This window comes from Uranotaenia lowii, chromosome 3, assembly GCF_029784155.1.
Source record: "Uranotaenia lowii strain MFRU-FL chromosome 3, ASM2978415v1, whole genome shotgun sequence".
Classification (NCBI taxonomy): Eukaryota; Metazoa; Arthropoda; class Insecta; order Diptera; family Culicidae; genus Uranotaenia; species Uranotaenia lowii.
Window position 1 is genome coordinate 293,281,295 of NC_073693.1, and position 7,531 is coordinate 293,288,825.

Genomic DNA, 7,531 nt, shown 5'->3' on the forward strand with positions numbered 1-7,531 from the left:
TCCAAAATAGTACAAACTGGTCTGAATCCGCTAGTGTGTTGATTTTCGGAATTCATATTTTTTTGGCCCTTTTTTCACCGGGGATCAACTTTAAACAGTTATTATCGCCTGTTTGCGATTCTGAGTAATTTTCGACCGACAATTGGTCTTGCCAAGGTCTTTTTAAGGCATATGGAGAATCAAACCAATGAAAAATATGAAATAGTTGGCGAAACTTATGTGTCCGTTTTATCCGACATTGAAGTGTCCGTCTTACCCGACCGAGCAACTTTTTTTTCAAAACGTGTGTTGATCAAGGCCATCGACAAAAATTTACTGGTTTTCCTCCAGGTGGTCAATGAGAAGCCTAATGAACATTCCACCGTGGAAACGTTTTTGTTTGTTTTGTTAACTGTTGTGAGACCTTGCAGCAAGTAAATCGAGAACGGACCTCGAAAATGAAAATGTTGATACATTTAGGCAAATATATTACCATCATTTGTGCCAAACATTGTAGATAGTGGTTTTCGAAATATAGAAAGTGTCCATCTTACCCGACATTAATCCTTAAATCCTACGTTTAATGTCATCCACAAAATTTCATGAATTATTATGTTCTAAAATAGATTGTGTCGAATTGCAACTTCGTTCGAATTTAAAAAAAAAACCTGTAATCTAGAATGTTTTGATTTCAGTCAAACCGAATGACATAATTTTTGCAGATTTTTTAAACGAGATTTAGGTAACCGGGTTTTGATTTGTTTGGAGAATGTAACTTTTATGGATTTTCAAATATTTTGTTCTCACGCAATGTCAATGAAATTCCATTATATGGAGCATATTACAAAATTCGTTGGGTACAACTTTTCCCAAGACGACAAAGCAGTATGAGTAACGAGACAAAAGTTATAATCAGTAAATAAAATTGTCCCTGATATTGTCTCAAAATTCTTTATTCCTTATTTTCGACGTCGGAGGGGTAATCAGTAGGCTCGAGCTCGATTCCTTTCCGAGGTGATATTTTTTTCATTTACCATTCATGATCGATGCATTTTACACTAAACGGTGAGGCGTAGATCCCTCAAACAAAGCTATACTAAAAGGAATGTGCGACAACCTTTTGTCGCTCCAGTATGTGTATCGGGATTATAATTTTAATGGCATGTTCGGTGGAATGAAAACTACACAGCAAATTTTTTTTTGCTGGAAACCAGCATAATTTTGCTGGTTTTTGTCCTGCTGACTTTCCAGCAAAATTTCCAGCACTTTAAATTGCTGGAAAAAAAGCAATTCAAATTGCTGGAAAATCAGCAACCCAGATAGCTGGAAAACAGCTATTTCTTTCAACACAATCGGCAGTATTTAGTATCAAATTTATAATTCAATTCAAAATTAAATTTTTAATATTGGCTTTGCATATAATTAGCAATAAAAACAATCATTTTTTACTATTTTTCCCTAAGAGATTTATTAATTTCTAGAAACATAATTTTTTTCAACTTTCTAATACCGGCTCTAGGGTGACAGCTTTGTGCCAAAATGTTGACCATCCGCTACCTGTAAAAATAGTTTTGATTAGTATCTTTTATGGAATAAATATCACCTGTCCAATAAAAACTCACCTTTGACTTGATGTCTGGTTGCTAGAATATAGAGGAAAATAAAAAATAATAATATTAATCTAACCAAAATTGGTAAAATAGAGTCCCAGCTTGCTTCAGCGTCCGAAAAAAAACAGACTTCAATTTACAATTCGATTGCTGATTTTCCAGCAAACTAGATCAATTGCTGAATAGTCCAGCAATTTGAAAACCGATTGCTGATTTTTCAGCAAAAATTACAAGAACACAACCGAATGCTGAAAAACTCAGCAATTCGAAAACCGATTGCTGGTTTCCAGCAAAAATTTGGATTGCTGAACATTTCCAGCAATTTTATGATTTTTTTTTGCTGGAAATCAAGGCAAAAATTTACAGTGTAGAAAGAATTTTATTTTTTATAGAAATTTGAAAGAAAGGTGGATAGGCAGGCATTAGTGCGCTAATAGGAGAATGCTTGATAGGTGTTGAAATTCGTATGTGAAATCAGATCAAGACCTATCTGAGAAGAGCTTTTAGCCTAACAATAAGCGAACCCATGTTAAAAATAATACAGGAACACTGTTTGGAAAATATGATGCTGAGCATGTCATAGCCAAGGAATCGTGCGCGTGGTTAAAATAGTGTCGTAGGCTTCTAGCTAGACTTGGTTTAGTCTTTTTACAAAAATCATGCATTTGTTCGATAGCAACAAGCTGCACCATTGGAAATGCCAAAACTTTTTTTTTATGTTTTATGTTTTTTTATGTTTACGTTACTTTATCCATATATTTCATTTCTGAAAAGAATACCTTTTTTTTTATTTATTTGTTTTGAGCCAATCCATTCATTTTGTTATTGTATTCCCTACAGCCTATACTTGGAAAAGAAGATAAAAACGTTTAAAAATGCATTTTAAAATTTGTAGGGGCACTGAAGGGGCATAATGAGAATCCCCCCTGCGGTTGTATAAGCAACATTGATCGGGCACGATGAGCGTTTTCTGCCGTGGAATCTATCAGCGAATTTTACTTGATGAAGTCAACTGAATAATAGAGCTACAGCTTGACTTGTTTCGTCTGACGATTTGGCCTATTGGTTCGACGTCGGAGGGGTAATCAGTAGGCTCGAGCTCGATTCCTTTCCGAGGTGATATTTTTTTCATTTACCATTCATGATCGATGCATTTTACACTAAACGGTGAGGCGTAGATCCCTCAAACAAAGCTATACTAAAATAATGTATGACTGTTTGTAGAATACAAACAATTCACACACACTCACATCTTACCAATAGGCAGAGGGCGGCAACGTTACACGATTTGCCTATGTATCGTGTGACCAACATCTTTTACATATGTGCTCGTGAATCTCGTTTTTTAACTTTTTTTCCTCAGATTTAAGCTTTTTTTGCCTTGAGGGCATAGGAGATGAAAGCTTAAATCTGAGGAAAAAGCTTAAATCTGTCAAAAAAGGGGAAATCTGAGGGGAAATCTGATAGATGTGCTCCACACGGTTTGAGTAACATTGCAGGGCTCTGCCAATAGGCCAAATCGTCAGATGTAAACTGGTGAAGCTGTAGCTCTATCATTCAGTTGCCTACATCGAGTTGAATTCGCTGCTAGATGCTACGGCAGAAAACGCTTATCGTGCCCCGATCAATTGTGCTCTGTTCGCCCCGAGTCAGCAAATTAAAGTAAAAACGCGTTTTAAAATTGATTTTAGTGCAAAATAAAAAAAAATTATGATGAAAATTGAGGAACAATGTGTCTATCCCATCATATTGCAGTGCGTACATTATTATTCAAAGATCATAAAAGCTTATTTCCTCGTGCTTGAAAATTATAATATTTATGTCACTTGAGAACCTAGATGTTTTTGTTTAAATATTTCTGTATAGATGATAAAGAGATATTTTTTTGGTGAAAAATTAATACTATAGGAAGTACGAAACTATATGAACATATATAAAAACTATATAAGAATGCGTACTTTTGTGGAAAAGAGAAGGGCTTACTTTGCCCCGGGTGCTCGTTATGCCCTTATCTCCCCTATGAGCCGTTCCAAAAAAAGAACTACAAAAGCTGTTTATTTCATTTGGTTCATTTGGTAGAGTTATTAATTGATCTAATGAAACTTTTTTTCCTTTTTTCTCAGGGATTTTAAACCAAGTTGGTTTATTCATCCCGAAACTCAAATGAAACCAAATTTTAACTGGTCATAGAACAATGTGGTACAAAGAAGGTGATGTAGTAGATAACTCAGTTTCACACCCCAGATAACCAGAAATCGTAAAGCAGTGTTCATTTTCGATTGTATATGCATCCAGTTTAAATTGGAATTGTATAAACATCATGTTGTAGCTAAACCAAGTTATATTTTATCGTTTATGGTTTGTATAGTTTATTACATACGATAACATTTTGTTAATCGTATAGAAAGATCAATAAAGTTGTTTTGAATCGCAGTAGAATTGTGTAAAGCTCAATATTTAATACCACTGTACAATTAAGCAATCTTTCATGCTTGCGATCTATGATGACATATTATTTCCATGCAAGGTTGTACAGTAATTGTGAGAAAATCGTATAGTGTAGTTTAAACAATCTATTCATACATGTCATTCAAAGTCGCTTATTGAGATTAACCTAATCGGTAAATAATTGTCAATAATGCAATTCCTATGCTTAGTAATATCGTAATCATCTTATGACAACAACTGCAAAAATTGGAAATCCTTGACAAATTATGTTTCAAACATGAAGGCAGTGTTAATTAATCATGTTGTAGCTAAACCAAGTTATTTTATCGTTTATGGTTTGTATAGTTCATTATATACGGTAATATTTTGTTAATCGTATAGAAAGATCACTAAAGTTGTTTTGAATTGCAGTAGAATTGTGTAAAGCTCAGTATTATATCCCACTGTACAATTACGCAATCTTTCATGCTTGCGATCTATGATGACATATTATTTCCATGAAAGGTCGTACAGTAATTGTAAGATCATCGTATAATGAAATTTAAACGATCTGTAGATTGTCAAATTGTTTAACAGTACAGTAAATAGCTAGCTAAGATCGCACAGCGCTGAATACAATTATTGATTGTTATAGAATCGTCTATGAGATAGATCAAAGTTGTATTTCAAAAAACGGCATCTATAAATAGATTTGAAGTCCGAAATGATGCAGTCAGTGGTATTTTATACGATCAACTGATTTTTAAACAGAACTCTCAACTGTACATGAACAAATTTGCTTGTTTGTATCAACATGAAATGGCGCCGAGGAAGTATCGAAAGACAGGGATCGGAACGTAGTGAGTTCGAGACTGAGGAAAAAGAGACACATAAAATTGTATAAAGTTCAATTTTTTTTCGCAGTAAACATTAAATTCTATTGTATTAATGTTCAAGGCGATTCATAGTAAAATCGTAATAAGGGAAAAATATAATTGCTTTGGGATACAGTAACAATAAATTGTATTACATGGCGAAGAAAGTTGTACAAACCTCAGGCTACCTGCAAAAGGAAATTGTAATCAAATTGTAGGGCAGGCAATAGAAAGTTGTAAGTTGTACAATCCTAAGATTTTATGCAAAGCAAAGTTGCTATCTAATTGTTGAAAATGCAATACAAAGTTTTATATTTTCAAGGTGAGCAGAATTTGGTCCGTATATTGCCTCCACTTTGGTACGTACAGGCTCATATAGAATATTCTATACAACTTTTTCAGATTGTACAAAAGTGTGTATATCTCAGAAACAACTGAAATATACAGACCAAAATGTTCACTGGGACTAATTTTCAGCTACTCAGTTTAGAGTGATGGTTATTCAGTTGTCGTCAAAACCATACCTACTCGGATCTGACTAAACGCCGTCTTCGCGACAACTGAGTCGGGGTTACTCAGAATGCGCGAATGATTTCGAAGCGGATTTTCGCTGATTTTTCGTGGTAGAACCATTAAAACAAATATGATTATCAAGAGAAATGATGGATTTGTAGATATTGATGATTAACAAGTCCAAATATTGCTCATAAACTTTTATATAAAAAACAGCAGGTCAAACTTCAATTCCTGAACTTCGTTTGAAACGCTCCCACGGATGTTTTCCAATATGTATAGCCTGTGGTTGGATTGAACATGCGTGATTATTCTTAAATTACAAATAAAACTGTTAAATTACCTGTTCATTAGAGTGCCCCAAATGACCCGACATTTGAAAAAGTTATGCGCTGCAGGCCTAAATTGATCCTAAGCCTAGTACAAGGTCTCAAACCAAATTTGGGCCAGATCGGATCACGAGAAGGAGTCGCTCAAGAGTCTGAAGTTTGTATGGGATTTTAAGACATTTTGTTCGGGAGGAATCTGAAAATCCAGTTTTCCATGAATAACTTTGATCCCCTTAGGCCAGCGGTCGGCAACCTTTTGAGACAGAAGAGCCAAAAATTGCAAATTAAGGAAATGTCCAAGTTTCAAAGAGCCGCAATTCATTTTATCCTTACTACAAATAATGGTTTGCATCCTGATGTTAACTCAGTTTTATTATCCTTTTTCACAACGCCACAGATTTTCGTTGTTTTATTGGCAAACGGAAGCTATTTTCTTTCTTCTGAATCAATTTCATTCAATTTTAAACTTTGGTGCAATTCTTTTCTAACACCTGTTCCCAGATAAAAAAAAATAGACATCCGATGTGTTCTGTTGAAATATTTAAAAAAAGCATTGAAAATTTCATATCATAAAAATGCATACATGTAAATTAATATAAAAAAAAACTTGTCACTATTATTTTTTCTTCAAATTCTACAAATAAGCCATAATTTTTTTTTGGTTTTGAACATCCGTTAAAATCTATCATTTGTTTATGATGCGCATAAAACTGTCATTTTAAAAAGATAGTTTAGATTTTGCCGCCGGTCGTGGCCTAGAGGATAGCGTTCCAGTCTTCTAAGCCAGAGTCCATGAGATCGAATCCCGATCACGGCACATATAGTACTCTTTCTGTGGTCTCGTGGTTTTAGCATTTGTAAGATGTTAGCCATAATATCCTTGAAAGATGTACGCCTTAGAGCTAAGTAACTTAGATCTCTTCAAAGAAACATGAAGTTTCACTGAGATCCTATATGTGTGTGTTCGTTGTGTGTTCGTTTTTAAATATTTTCCGGCTCTTAGAATAAATAAACCAACAAATTTTAAATCATAAATGCTCATTTTACGCATTTTATGCTCATTTTTCTTAAGTTTAAATTATCAATTCTGTTCAAAATCGTAAGCCTTCCAAGTTGTTTCTTCTCCATACTAATGAAATCTTAAAAATAATGTCTAAACCTCTGAACCTGAAATATATCATAGATTCAGATCGATCTTTCTGTTAAAGTTTCTATGAATTCCAACCACAAATTCATATTTTAAATTTTTATACAATTAGTCATTTGTAGTTTAATCTATTTGATTTTTTCAAACAGATATTTTAATTTGTTGCATGAATTCTTAGTTTTCAATTGCGAATTTGTATTGTTAAACATTATAAGAGTTTGTTGGCGGTTCCCTGGCCGAAAATGTTAATCAATTTTAATTATATAAGATTCGTTGTGTGAATAATTCATTCTTATTTTTCAATATTTCAAAACAAAACAATATATAATATTTCAAACAGTCAAAAATATATTTTCAAAATACTTTTTGATTTGATGTATTTCAGTGTATCTTGGATTTTTGGAATCTTCAAAAATAGATTCAACCGATGATGCAGAAATATGCTGGGGTAAAATGAAAGTTTTGAAAGCTATCTCGGATCTTCCATAACAATAATAAATTTTACATAATAATATACATCTAACTTTGGCTTTGCTTCGCTGTATTTCATTTTTCAACGAATAGTTTTTTAAACTCAAATTTTTGTTTTTTGACGTTATTTTGATCATCAAATCATAGAACAAACCAAAACCAAAATTCTGATAAAGACTT